Genomic DNA, 15,706 nt, shown 5'->3' on the forward strand with positions numbered 1-15,706 from the left:
GGTGGAAAATGCAGCAGCTACTAGTCAATTCCAAAATAAAAATAGATACCCATAAAATTACATTAATTGAGGCATCAGTAGGTTCAATATTTTTGAATATTTGCATATATTGTAATTTAAGATAAGACTGCCAAACTCTGATTAAATCATTAATAATAATAATAATAATAATAATAATAATAATAATAATAATTCGAACTGCAAGGACTCTGGCACAAACCAGTAAGGGCGTTCCCAGTTGTGATCGGCACACTGGGTGCAGTGCCTAAAGACCTTGGCCTGCACTTAAACACAATTGGCACTGACAAAATTACCATCTACCAGTTGCAGAAGGCCACCTTACTGGGATCTGCACGCATTATTCGCCGATACATCACACAGTCCTAGACACTTGGGAAGTGTCCGACGTGTGATCCAATTCAACAGCCAGCAAAGTGTCTGCTGTGGACTCATCTTGTTGTGTTTCAAATAATAATAATAATAATAATAATAATAATAATAATAATAATCTTTATTTGTACCCTGCCACCATCTCTCCAAAGGGGATTCAGGGCAGCTAACATGAGGCCATTTAACTGGGCATATCTCCCCTTTTCACTGTTTCCTTTTGCTTTCCTCCTTTCTTGGGCTACTTCCAGTGTCTCAGCAGACAACCATTTTGCCTTCTTGGTTTTCTTTTTCTTTGGGACGTACTTTGTTGCCGCCTCCTGAACAATGTCGCGGACTTCTGTCCATAGTTCTTCTGGGACTCTGTTTACTAAATCTAGTCCTTCAAATCTGTTCTTCACTTCCACTGTATATTCGCTAGGAATGTTAGTGAGATCATATCTAACTGGTCTGTGTATTTTCCCTGATCTCTTTAGTTTTATTCTAAATTGGGCAATAAGAAGTTCGTGATCTGAGCTACAGTCAGCCCCAGGTCTTGTTTTCACCGAGATAAGGAACTATTTTTAAATAAGCAATGCATGGAAGTGAAAGAAGACAACAGAATAGGAAGGACAAGAGACCTCTTCCAGAAAATTAGAAACATTGGAGGTAAATTTCAGGCAAAAATTGGTATGATAAGAAACAAAGATGGCAGGGACCTAACAGAAGCTGAAGAGATCAAGAGAAGGTGGCGAGACTATGCAGAAGATCTGTATAGGAAGGATAACAATATCGAGGATAGCTTTGACGGTGTGGTGAATGAATTAGAACCAGACATCCTGAGGAGTGAGGTTGAATGGGCCTTAAGAAGCATTGCTAACAACAAGGCAGCAGGAGACGACGGGATCCCAGCTGAACTGTTGAAAATCTTAAAAGATGATGCTGTCAAGGTGATGCATGCCATGTGCCAGCAAATATGGAAAACACAAGAATGGCCATCAGACTGGAAAAGATCAACTTATATCCCCATAACAAAAAAGGGAAATGCGAAAGACTGCTCAAACTTCCGTACAGTGGCCCTTATTTCTCATGCCAGTAAGGTAATGCTCAAGATCCTGCAAGGAAGACTCCAGCAATACATGGAGCGAGAGTTGCCAGATGTTCAAGCTGGGTTTAGAAAAGGCAGAGGAACAAGAGACCAGATTGCCAATATCCGCTGGATAATGGAGAAAGGCAGGGAGTTTCAGAAAAACATCTACTTCTGCTTCATTGACTATTCTAAAGCCTTTGACTGTGTGGACCATAATAAATTGTGGCAAGTTCTTGGTGGGATGGGCATCCCAAGCCCCCTTCCCTCTCTCCTGAGGAATCTGTACAAGGACCAAGTAGCAACAGTCAGAACTGACCACGGAACAACAGACTGGTTCAAGATTGGGAAAGGCGTACGGCAAGGCTGCATCCTCTCACCCAACCTTTTTAACTTGTATGCAGAACACATCATGCGAGGATGTGCGGGGCTGGAGGAATGCAAAGCTGGGGTGAAAATTGCTGGAAGAAACATTAACAGCCTCAGATATGCAGATGACACCACTCTGATGGCCGAAAGCGAGGAGGAGCTGAGGAGCCTTCTAATCAAGGTGAAAGAAGAAAGCGCAAAAGCCGGGTTGCAGCTAAACGTCAAAAAAACCAAGATTATGGCAACAAGAATGATTGACAACTGGAAAATAGAGGGAGAAAACGTGGAGGCCGTGACAGACTTTGTATTTCTAGGTGCAAAGATTACTGCAGATGCAGACTGTGGCCAGGAAATCAGAAGACGCTTACTTCTTGGGAGGAGAGCAATGTCCAGTCTCGATAAAATAGTGAAGAGTAGAGACATCAGACTGGCAACAAAGATCCGCCTAGTCAAAGCCATGGTATTCCCTGTAGTAACCTACGGATGTGAGAGCTGGACCTTAGGGAAGGCTGAGCGAAGGAAGATCGATGCTTTTGAGCTGTGGTGCTGGAGGAAAGTTCTGAGAGTGCCTTGGACTGCGAGAAGGTCCAACCAGTCCATCCTCCAGGAAATAAAGCCCGACTGCTCACTGGAGGGAAGGATACTAGAGACAAAGTGGAAGTCCTTTGGCCACATCATGAGGAGACAGGAAAGCCTAGAGAAGACAATCATGCTGGGGAAAGTGGAAGGCAAAAGGAAGAGGGGCCGACCAAGGGCAAGATGGATGGATGGCATCCTTGAAGTGACTGGACTGACCTTGAAGGAGCTGGGGGTGGTAACGGCCGACAGGGAGCTCTGGCGTGGGCTGGTCCATGAGGTCACGAAGAGTCGGAGACGACTGAACGAATGAACAACAACAACAACATGAGGCCAAGCCCAAAAATACAATACAGCACAATAAAATACAGAATGCAGACAACAAAAAATTACATCAGAAAATACTTTCACTAGCAAAATAAAATAAATTTATTAAGTTTATTCTAACCTTCTTGAGTGTAAGTGTGCTTCCATATCCTTCCAATAATAATAAAGAGAGTAAAATAATAAATGTGACAATAAAAATAATAATAGGGTAAACTAATGGAAACGTAATCATAATAGAGTAAATAATAAATGTAATAATAATAAAATAGAATAATAAATGTATTAACAACAATAATAAAGTAAAATAATAAATATAATAATAATAGAGTAAAATAATATAAATGAAGTAATAACAATAATAAGAAATGCATGTAATAATGGTAATAAATAGGGTAAAATAATAAATGTAGTAATAATAATAGAGTAAAATAATACATGTAATTATAACAATAATAAATAGAGTAAAATAATAAATGTAATAATAATAATAATAGAGTAAAATAATAAATGTAATGATAACAGTAGTAAATAGAGTAATATAATAAATGTAATAATAATAATAGGGTAAAATAATGTAAATGTAATAATAATAATAACAAATAGAGAAAAATAATAAATGTACAGTAGAATCTCGCTTATCCAACATAAACGGGCCAGAGAACATTGGATAAGCGAAAATGTTGGATAATAAGGAGGGATTAATGAAAAGCCTATTAAATGCCAAATTACGTTATGATTTTACAAATTAAGCACCAAAACATCATGTTTTACAACAAATCAACAGAAAAAAACGGTTCAATACACGGTAACATTATGTAGTAATTATTTACGAATTTAGCACCAAAACATTGCAATGTATTGAAAAGTTGACTATATAGATAAACAGCTGTGGGTGGGAGGCAGACTGCATTGTATAATACAGTATGTTTGGATAAGCGAGACATTTATTATTTTACTCTATTAATAATAATAATAATAATAATAATAATAATAATAGAGTAAAATAATAAATGTAATAATAATAATAATAATAATAATAATAATAGAGTAAAATAATAATAGGGTAAAATAATTATTTATTTATTTTCGGCATTTATATGCCGCTCTTCTCACCCCGAAGGGGACTCAGAGCAGCTTACAATATATATTTTCATACAATATATTATTTTATTAGCATAGTACAATATCAATATATATTACAATATTGCACTATACCATTATATTGTAATATTATTAGTAATATTACATGTAATGTAAATATATAATTATAATATTGAATTATTATTCCTAGTATTATATTGTATTATATTATATTACAAATTAATAATATTATAATGTAATAATTAATAACTTTGACTTGAGTATAAGCCAAGGGGGGCTTTTTAAGAAAAGGGCTCAAAAACTCTGCTTATATTCGATGTTAGAAGGTGTTAATCGTCTTCCCTACTTATGGATTGTATATTCTGCGGATATGGGTCCTATATTTCCATCTGCCCCTACCTTCCTTTCATTGACAGTGTTAAATCCTGAGTGTTATCAACTGGCATGTTTTACTTAAACATAATATAGTTAGATATAGGAAAAAACCAGTTTAATACACTATCTGTTGCATTGCCCTTTGTACAATGACCCTCAAAACAATCTTCTGGGAGCCCTTTTGGAAGAAAGGGCAGCATGGCAACAATCAGCAGTTATCTGTGACTTGTTAGCAGATTATTCCAAAAATATAACATTAAAGGTCGCCACATTTGCAGCCCAAAAAGTATGAACTAACTATATTAGTAAAGTCCACATTATTCTTAATTTTTCTGGAGTCAAGTACCATTGATGAAGCATTTTAAGATAATTTTCTTTTAAGTCCTAGTCATATGTACTGTATATTCTGGCATATAAGAAGACTGGGCGTATAGGACGACCCCCAACTTTTCCAATTAAAATATAGAATTTGGGATATGCTTGCGGTATAAGACTACCCCTCTTCCAACACACACCAAATAAAAAATTTAAAAGACGACTCCCGGTGTATAAGACTACTCCCGCATGTAAGACGACTCCTGTGTATAAGACTACTCCTGCGTATGATACGACTCCCGCATATAAGATGACCCCTGACTTTTGAGAAGATTTTTTTGGGTTAAAAAGTAGTCTTATACGCCAGAAATATATGGTAAATTTAATTCTTCTCTGCCAGATCTCTTTCCATTCTTTTAATGGTATTTGTCTACCAATATTTCATGCCCATATGAATATGAATTTTTAATTTCTTCTGTTCCTGTAGCCCATCCCAACAGCTTATTATAATTTTTTGTAATTAGTTTTTTCCTAGTTAGAAAGTTTTTGCAGCTTAATATTTTTTCCCCTTGTTTTTTATGCTAGAACCAATTAGAACATGACATTGATAACCCAGGAACAAAAATCATGTTGCATCGTGTAATATATTAATCCAGAAACTCTATATTTTATTTATATCCAGGTATAATTTTTCTCCTTTGCCATATTATGAAGTGGACTGTATTATTGTTGATGGAATTTTTTTTCTTATTTCAGGGCTGAAATAGTTCAGTAGGTGGCACTGTTGCCATTCGTCTCCGTCCACATTCTTTAGTTTCCTGTTTAGTGTCTTAATTATACATTGTTCCCCTTCTGCAGAGATAGTTATCGCTCTCCTCGTTGACTTGCTGGCGGTAGGCGCAAGAGATTGATGGCCCGGTATAAACAGTGTCTGGGTGGGACCTAGTCATAAGCTGGCGTTCCCCGTCTAGATTTAGATACAAAACAGACCTGCGGCCTGTTGGGTTTGTCATCAGCTCCCTTGGAAGCTATTTGGGCTCTTTCCAACCATTGGTTTATATCATTTTATCATAAGTGAAGCATTTTGAATTCCTCAATTAGATGAGGAAAAGCCAAGAGAATCCAATAATCGTATAGTTTTCACCACATTTTGGAACACATTAGTTAACACCCTGAGTACAAGGAAAACTTCTCTTTGAATTGTGATAATTTGGTTTTCTGGTGGAATTAGTGTACAAATAGAACTTAATGAAAACAGGTTTCAAAACTAAACAGTGGCTTGCGGCTTCTGAGTTCTCTGCCGGTCCAACGCAATTGAAATATATCCGTATATTTGGAAATGGAGCTGTCTTCTGGCTCAGGACATTTCCCGTGTGTGTTTTAAATAAAGGGAACCGATCAGCCTTGCAAAGTAATTGGATTATAATATTCTGAATGTTTGTGGCTGAAAGGATCACCGTTTATTTGTGTCTCATCGCCGTCGACCCGAGACCTCATCCCAAATTCCAGGCATAACTACTGCTTGAATTGCTTTAGGAAGGAAACATTATATATCAGTACAATCTTTAAAATAAAACCAAGGTTGTGAAGCAACAGCAGAATCTCCTGATGTTTCGCCCACATTTATGGCAAGTTGTGAAGTGTGGGAAACTAGGCAAGTAGGGTTTATATATCTGTGGAATAATGTCCATGGTGGGAGGAATAATAATAATAATAATAATAATAATAATAATAATAATAATAATAAACTTTATTTATACTCTGCCACCATCTCCCCAAGGGACTTGGAGCTGCTTACATGGGGCCAAGCCCAGCAACACATTCAAAACAACAAGCAATAAACAAAAATAAACAATATAGTTAATGAGAACTCTTGTCTGCTTGAGGCATGTGTGAATGTTTCAGTTGGCCATCTTGATTAGCGTTTAATGACCTTGTAGCTTCAAAGCCTTTCTGATTGCTGCCTAGGGGAATCCTTTGTTGGGAGGTGTTAGCTGTCCCTGGAGTCCCTAGAGGCTCAGTGGGTTAAACCATTGAGCTTCTGAACTTGCTAACTGAAAGGTCGCAGGTTCGAATTATGATAATAATGATGATAATGGAGCCTGTGGTGGCACAGTGGGTAAACCGCTGAGCTGCTGAACTTGCTGACCTAAAGGTTGGCAGTTCGAATCCAGGGAGTGGGGTGAGCTTCCACTGTTAGGCCCAGCTTCTGCCAACCTGGAATAATGCCCAGGGTGGGATAAAGAACTCTTGACTGCTTGAGGCACATATAAATGTTGCAGTTGGCCATCTTGACTAGCATTTAATGCTAGTCAAGCTTAAAAGCCTGTCTATTGCTGCCTGGGGGAATCCTTTGTTGGGAGGTGTTAGCTAGCCCTGGAGACCCTAGTGGTATAGTGGGTTTAACCGCTGAGCTGCTGAACTTGCTGACCGAAAGGTTGGCAGTTCAAATCCAGGGAGCGGGGTGAGCTCCCATTGTTAGGCCCAGCTTCTGCCAACCTGGAATAATGTCCAGGGTGGGATAAAGAACTCTTGACTGCTTGAGGCACATATGAATGTTGCAGTTGGCCATCTTGACTAGCATTTAATGGCCTTGAAGCTCAAAAGCCTGGCTGATTGCTGCCTGGGGGGATCCTTTTTTGGAAGGTGTTAGCTGGCCCTAGAGCCCCTAGTGGTATAGTAGGTTTAACTGCTGAGCTGCTGTACTTACTGATCAAAAGGTCGTAGGTTTAAATCCGGGGAGCGGGGTGAGCTCCCACTGTTAGCCCCAGCTTCTGCCAACCTGGCATTTCGAAAACATGCAAATATGAGTAGATCCATAGGTACCACTCTGGCGGGAAGGTAACGTCGCTCCATGCAGATATGCCAGCCACATGACCTTGGAGGTGACTATGGACCATGCCGGCTCTTCAGCATAGAAATGGAGATGAGCACCACCAGCCAGAGTCAGACACAACTAGACTTAATGTCAGGGGAAAACGTTTACTAGCTGGCCCTGATTGAGTCTTGTTTGGGATTCCCTTCTTTTTGAGTGTTGCTCTTTATTTACTGTCCTAATTTTAGATTTTTTTATATATACTGGTAGCCCAATTTTGTTTATTCTTATGGTTTCCTCCTTTCTGTTGAAATTGTCCACATGCTTGTGTATTTCAATGGCTTCTCTGTGTAGCCTGACATGGTGGTTGTGAGAGTGGTCCAGCATTTCTATGTTCTCAAATAACACCCTGTGTCCAGTTTGGTTCATCAGGTGCTCTGCTACGGCTGACTTCTCTGGTTGAATTCGTCTGCCGTGCCTTTCATGTTCCTTGATTCGTGTTTGGGCAATGCTGCTTTTGGTGGTCCCTATGTAGACTTGTCCACAGCTACATGGTATACAGTACCGTTTTTGTGTTCAGCAATTAGTAGAAGCTTGAATTTTTGAATGGTATTTAAGTTAGCACTCTTGGAATGAATCCAAAACGTGATATCTATTAAGAAAACGCATTCCTAAAGCAGCGTTCTTGTATTCGTTCCATACCAAGGAACCGCCACGTGTTGGAAGCTGAATGTATGTATGCAATTTGACGAAAGCAGGGAGCCAGTGATCGATCCCGGTGTTGTCGAGGATAATGTTTACTGTCTTTGAATGGGACAGGGCTCTGGTGACTGTTTGCGGTTGAAACTCCAGACGGAGGGGTTTTGATCACGATGCAAACAGGGGCAGCAGCAGCTGTAATGAAACCAGCTCCTTATCATCTCACCAAGCCTTAAGGGACAGTCGTGCAGACATCTGCTGGAAGTTGCTGCTACTTTACTCAGTTATTCTTTCTTGCTAAACAGAGAATATTTACAGTCTTGGCCTTTGTTGAACTGCAGTATCACCATATTCCTTGTAATATAGGAGCCTATAGTGCAAATGTCTGGGGGGGGGGGGAACCTATAGATGAAGTCGATAAGGCCACCATTGATGGTGTCCTTCAAAGGTGTGTCTTATACTAGAATCATAAAATAATAGAGTTGGAAGAGACCTCGTGGGCCATCCAGTCCAACCCCATTCTGCCAAGAAGCAGGAAAATCACATTCAAAGCATCCCTGATAGGTGGCCATTCAGCCTCTAAGCCTCCAAAGAAGGAGGCTCCACCACACTCCGGGGCAGAGAGTTCCACTGCTGAACAGCTCTCACAGTCAGGAAGTTTTTCCTCATGTTCAGGTGGAATCTCCTTTCCTGTAGTTTGAAGCCATTGCTTCAAACTTGACCTTGAAGGAACTGGGGGTTCCCATGGCCAACAGGGAGCTCTGGCCTGGGCTGGTCCAGGAGGTCACAAAGAGTTGGAAGCAACTGAACGAATAAATAACAAGACAGAAAGACGGATGATGGGTAGATTACAGATACAGATGATAGAAGGATAGATCAGAGAAAGAGGTGATAGGTACAGATGAGAGACAGATAGATGACAGATAGAAATAATGATAGATGATAGAGATAATAAATAGATAGACGGAATTATAGAATCCTAGAGTTGGATGAGACCTCAAGGGCCATCCAATCCAATCCCCTGCCAAGAAGGAGAAAAATTGCATTCAAAGCACCCCTGACAGATGCCCATTCAGCTTCTGTTTCAAAGCCTCCAAAGAAGGAGCCTCCACCATACTCCGGGGCAGAGAGTTCCACTGCTGAACAGCTCTCACAGTCAGGAAGTTCTTCCTCATGTTCAGGTGGAATCTCCTTTCTTGTAGTTTGAAGCCATTGCTTTGTGTCCTAGTCTCCAGGGAAGCAGAAAACAAGCTTGCTCCCTCCTCCCTGTGACTTCCCCTCATACATTTCTTCATGGCGTTCATCCTGTCTCCTCTCAGCCTTCTCTTCTGCAGGCTAAACATGCCCAGCTCTTTAAGCCGCTTCTCATCGGGATTGTTCTCCAGACCCTTGATCATTTTAGTCACGCTCCTCTGGACTCATTCCAGCTTGTCAACATCTCCCTTCAATTGTGGTGCCCAGAATTGGACACAATATTCCAGGTGTGAACTAACCAAGGCAGAGTAGAGCATGGGGAGCATGACTTCCCTGGATCTAGACACTAGACTCCTATTTATGCAGGCCAAAATCCCATTGGCTTTATTAGCTGCCGCATGACTTTGTTGGCTCATGTTAGTTATTCTGTTATACTGAGTTATTCTTTCTTGCTAAACAGATAATATATACAGTCTTGGCCTGCAGTATCACCACATTCATTTTTACAGCTTGGAATATAGGAGCCTACAGTGCAAATGTCTGGAAACCCTATAGGGCAAATGTCTGAAAAAAATCCTATAGACGAAGTCTCTAAGGCCACCATTGATGGTGTCCTTCAAACGTATGTCTTGTACTGCTATTAACAGAATGGTCAGGAAGTCATTATGTGATCTATGGCACAAATCTTTGGACAAATTGTTTTAAAATCTAATGCTAAAACCCTATGCACCAGTGTTTCTTAACCTGGCGGTCAGGACCTGGGGGGGGGGGGATTCACTAAAGGGGTGTCAGAGGGGTTGGGACCCCGGGGTGGTTTTGAGGGGGTGTCAGAGGGGTCGTCAAAGACCATCAGAAAACACAGTAGTTTCTGTTGGTAATGGGGTTTCTGTGGGGGAAGTTTGGCCTAATTCTATCATTGGTGGGGTTCAGAATGCTCTTTGATTGTAGGTGAACGATACATCCCAGTAACTACAAGATCTGTTTTCCCCAAACCCCACCAGTGGTCACATTTGGGCATATTGAGGATTCATGCCAAGTTTGGTCCAGATCCATCATTGTTTGAGTTCACAGTGTTCTCTGGATGTAGGTGAACTACAACTCCCAAACTCAAGGTCAATGCCCACCAAACCCTTCCAGTATTTTTTGTTGGTCATGGGAGTTCTGTGTGCCAAGTTTGGTTCAGTTCCCTCATTGGTGGAGTTCAGAATGCTCTTTGATTGTAGGTGAACTATAAATTCCAGAAACTACAACTCCCAAATGACAAAAATCAACCCCCACCCCACCAGTATTCAAATCTGGGCATATCGGGTATTTGGTCCAGTGAATGAAAATGCATCCTGCATATCAGATATTTACATTACAATTCATAACAGTATAAAATGAGAGTTATGAAGTAGCAACGAAAATAATGTTATGGTTGGGGGTCACCACAACATGAGGAACTGTATTAAGGGATCATGGCATTAGGAAGTTGGACATATTGGGTGTTGGTGCCAGACTTGGTCCAGGGAATGAATGAAAATACATTCTGCGAGTAATCCGATATTTACATTACGTTTCATAACAATAGCAAAATTACAATTGTGAAGTAGCAACAAAAATAATGTTATAGTTATTTATTTACTATTTATTTATTTACTATACTTGTATACCACCTTTCTCAGCCTATCGGCAACTCAAGGCGCTTTATATATTACTAATAAGGTGTTACCACTTTCAGTACATGAACTGTAATGAGAATTACAAAGAGGGGGCTTTAGTTTTAGTCTCTTTTCGTTGGTTGGGGGTCACCACAACATGAAGAACTATATTAAGGTGTCACGGAATTAGGAAGGTTGAGAAACACTGTTATAGCCCATAAAATCCTATATTCTAATACATTAATTAGCCCTTAAAGTGGCGCAAGAACTTTTACATGCCTTTCTTCTCTCTGTGAGACACAGCCTCATGTACCCGATCCTTGGAAATGGCTCACCAAGGGCAGTGGCACCATTTAAATTGACAGGAGTTGATCATCTAAGCCCTTTACACATGTGCAGGGCTAGACATGTTATTCTAGATGTCAGCATTGCTTTTTTGGTGCTGGCCTGCTCGGTACTGAATAAATAAATATTTCAGCATTGAGACAGGACTCGAATTACTCGCAGGAGCCCAGGGGACCTTGGCTTTCTCTGCCTTTCCAGCTCCAGCAGACCTAGATGCAGAATTTCAGCTTTAATACAGCCTTGTTTCCTTTGTTGACATATTTTTGGAGTCTTGGAGTGATAAGGAAGAGGAGAGAGAAAATATATGAGGTTTATGCAAGATTTCCCCCACCCTTTATTTTATTTTGTACACATTAACTGTACAGTATTTGCAGATTTAGGTTAGAAGCAAAGAGAGCCATTACATTCAATTGGATTGGTTCTTTCCTCGTCTTTTCAAATGGGTTTGCAAATTTCAAAGTTCAGGAGTTCTTTAAAGTAACAGGAGAATGGTATTATGAAAATGCAGAGTGAATACAGGGTGCCTTTTATTATGCACTAGCTTGGAGTTATTTGAGAAAGGCATTGTTTGTTTTTCAAAGTTTGTTAATATCAGTTTGGTAATGTATAATGCTATTTATTAGAAAAAGCCAATCTTTCCTTTTGGTTTTTTTAATGAATACTCCCAATAGAAAATGAATGGGGATGTGGGTGAACTATTATTTATTTATTTATTTCACAGTTTTATATACCGAGCTTCTCAACCTCACTGAGGGACTCAGCCCGGTTTCCAGCCATAAAAAACATACACTCATTAAAATATCATATATCACAATTACAAAAACAACTTTAAAAACACTATATATAAAACTACAGTGGTCAGTCGTCCTATTAAGATGGATCTACATCAACTTCCATCCAGGGTCCTATGGTGTTGTCTCATTCCTCGAAGGCCTGACTCCACAGCCACGTCTTCACCCGTTTCCTAAATGTTAGGATGGATGGGGCGGTTCTGGCCTCCAGAGGGAGAGAGTTCCAGAGTTGCGGGGCCACCACCGAGAAGGCCCTGTCCCTCGTCCCCACCAGGCGCGCTTGCGAGGCCGGTGGGACCGAGAGCAGGGCCTCTCCAGATGATCTTAATAATCTTGATGGTTCGTAGGGGAGAATACATTCGGAGAGGTAAACAGGGCCGGAGTCGTTTAGGGCTTTATAGGTCAACACCAGCACTTTGAATTGTGCTTGGAAGCTAATTGGCAGCCAGTGGAGCTGGCGTAACAGTGGAGTGGTGTGCTCCCTGTACCCAGCCCCCGTTAGTAATCTGGCTGCCGCTTCCGGGCAGTCTTCAAGGGCAACCCCATGTAGAGAGTGTTGCAGTAGTCTAAGCGGGATGTAACCAATTCCCAGAATCGTGGGGCAATCCTTCCCTGCCATTATTCAATTATTATTATTATTATTATTATTATTATTATTATTTATTAACTTCATTTGTACCCCGCTACCATCTCCCCAAGGGACTCGGTGCAGCTTACATGAGGCCGAGCCCAAACACAACAACAAAAGCAAGAAAACAGCAATACAAGCAATTAAAAACATAGACAATAAGATAAACAACATTATCAATAAAACAACACACAATTAAAAACAGAGGGGTGGCCAAATGTAAAGTTAAAATTGGAAATAATGCTGGGCCATCAACGAAAGGTGCTACAAGTGTTTGTTGAGGGCATACAAGCAGACTCAGGGAAATGTAAAGTGCTTTGGAGGACAAAGTGCTATGGGATTCATTATTCCGGGAAGGCACACTAGGACAGCCACGTCTTCAAGCTCTTCCTGAAAACTGCCAGGGTTGGGGCCTGTCTGATGTCTTTAGGGAGTGAGTTCCAGAGTCGAGGGGCCACCACCGAAAAGGCCCTCTCCCTCGTCCCCACCAAACGCGCCTGCGATGCTGGTGGGATCGAGAGCAGGGCCTCTCCGGAAGATCGAAGGGATCGTGTGGGTTCGTATACAGAGATGCGATCACGTAGGTAGGTGGCTATGTTGGGTCTGTGTGCCAAGTTGGGTTCAGATCCAATATCAGCTGGGTTCAGTGCAAACCCCTCCAGTCTGTTCAACAACAACAACAACAACAACAAACAAACAACTGAAATCGCGGTTTTGGAACCAGGCTTTTGGCTAGCAGGCACAATGGCACTTTGGACATTGAATTGGACCATACAATGATTGTTGTGATAATGGAAACGGCTATGATTGTATAATTAATGTTATTGTTTTAATCTATTGTGTTTTTATGGTTTTATATTGTTGCTATATTATGATATTGCGGCATCGAATTGTTTCCAGTGTTAGGCGCTCCGAGTCCTCCCTCGGGGGTTGAGTAGGGCGGGGGTAAAAATGTTGTAAATAAAATAATAAACAAACAACAGCAAAACTTTATATATTGCTCTTATCTCCCCGAAGGGACGCAGAGCAGTTTCATCAATACATGCAGAGTAAACAACATAAACATAAAATTAACAAAGCAATATAAGCATAAAAATCACAATAGCGCATATATATTTAAAATAATCCTGCCTGTTCAAGGCAATTTAAAAAGGCCGGGTCGAGGTTAGTGCTATTTCTAGAGCGCCCATGAAATTAAGTGCAATGTTATAGCAGGCAACCACAATAATAGGTATTGTTCAGTTCCTGATCAATTTCTCTGTGTTTGCTGCGTGCCATAGGAAAGGTTAGGAAGCATTAAGGGAGTGGCAGTGGGCTGGGTCATGCAAAGTCCACACAAGGAACCCTGGGATGCCTGCCTGTGGTGGAGGAAACACATCAAATCTAGGTTGAAAATCTCCCCGAATGAAAGCATTCCTTGGGTGGTGGGCCATAGGGTTTGTGGAGGAGGTTGGCAGCGTTTGGGCTACATGTTCATGGTGCTCACTCTAACCTGCAATGTCAGTTCAGGGAGTGCCTTTGGAGGCTTCTCAGCACTTGGGACTATAGCCTGTTTGTGTAAGTGGAGGCTGTTTGTGTAAGTGGATACCTCCTCCACATACACACATACACATTTTTCACTTTTATTATGTGTATAGGAAAAAGGAAAGGTTTTATTTCTCCTGACATTAAGTCCAGTCATGTCCGTGTGGTGCTCATCTCCATATCTAAATCAAAGAGTTGGCGTTGTCCGTAGACACCTCCAAGGTCATGTGGCCAGCATGACTGCATAGAGTGCCGTTATGCGTATAGATTTTATTATTCTATGTATAAATTTTATTTAATAAAAACAATTGAAATTCATACCTATCATGGATGAAAACTGGGGGGGGGGGGGGGACTCTACATCTAAAGGACCCCAAAACCCATTTTGGCAGCGACATCTAAAGCAGTGGTTTTTTGACCAGGGACCACTTTGAGTCTCCAACATTAAGTACCAAAAGGATTACGAATCAGTTTTTGGTTAATTTTAGGTTCGGTTTGGTTATTTGCAGTGCTGATTCAGAAAATTGCATTGGATAGACCACATCAGCTCTAGTTTTTGATATAGAACATATGCCATCCAGTAGTCGTCATCTGCTCACCCTCAGGCACTATAGGAGGGAGTCAGCTGCATTAAGATCACTAAGGTCATGAGTTCGAAGCCAACCCGGGTCGGAGTGAGCTTCCGACCAATTTGTGTAGTTTGTTGTCAACCTTTGCAGCCTGAAAGACAATTGAATCTGTCAAATAGAAAATTTAGGTACCCCATATGTGGGGAGGCTAATTTAACTAATTTACGATGCCATAAAAATCTCCAGCAATCATGTAAAGAATGAGGAAGTACTTCATCAGTGTCACAAATGGACGGTGAAGCGACAGCTCCCCTGGTGGCCAGAATACCCTCATGAAAAAGCTGGATTGTTAAATAGCCTCTGAGTGTTTGTCTATATATGTTGTGTGTCTATGGCATTGAACCTTTAACATGTATGCGTACATTGTAATCTGCCCTGAGTCCCCTGCGGGGTGAGAAGGGAGGAATATAAATACTGTAAATAAATAAGTAAATAAATAAATACAATAATAATATTTTGGAGCACCACATTGCCATATCCCTGAGGAACTTCAGAATTCTTTTTCTGTAGGAATTTCAAGAGGTGTTCAGTTGACCTTGAAAAATAATGAGATTTGAACATGGTTGAACCTTGTGCAGAAGCAAATGTTTCTGTAACGGTTCCTTTCTTTTGTCAGTACCTTCTCAATTGCTCCATGCTTCTCTTGCTTCAGCCCCGCAGGCTGTATCCGCTGTGCACAGGGTGATGGGGGAACGGGAGGGCTGTATTGGCGGCCCAGGCCCCAGGGCCCTGCATCCGGGGATCGTGTGTCAGCGGGACAAAGGGATGGCGCCAACCGTCCTGCCGTGTGCGCCAGCAACTAGAATTAATTACCAACCAATCGAATCCGTCGCAGCCCATTGGTAAACTAATTGGTAATTTTAGCCGTACGTCTATATGTAGTTATCGGGAGGCCTGTAAGCGACGCTTTCAGAGCCACTTTTGT

At 41.0% G+C, this 15,706-nt stretch overlaps 1 protein-coding gene across 2 annotated transcripts in view; it reads left to right on the forward strand.

The window, feature by feature from the left end:
- SCAPER (S-phase cyclin A associated protein in the ER) overlaps positions 1-15,706 on the forward strand; it is a 247,483-nt gene that overhangs the window by 20,755 nt on the left and 211,022 nt on the right. The window lies entirely within an intron of this gene.

Source organism: Anolis sagrei, chromosome 9 (assembly GCF_037176765.1).
Source record: "Anolis sagrei isolate rAnoSag1 chromosome 9, rAnoSag1.mat, whole genome shotgun sequence".
In the NCBI taxonomy this organism is placed as follows: Eukaryota; Metazoa; Chordata; class Lepidosauria; order Squamata; family Dactyloidae; genus Anolis; species Anolis sagrei.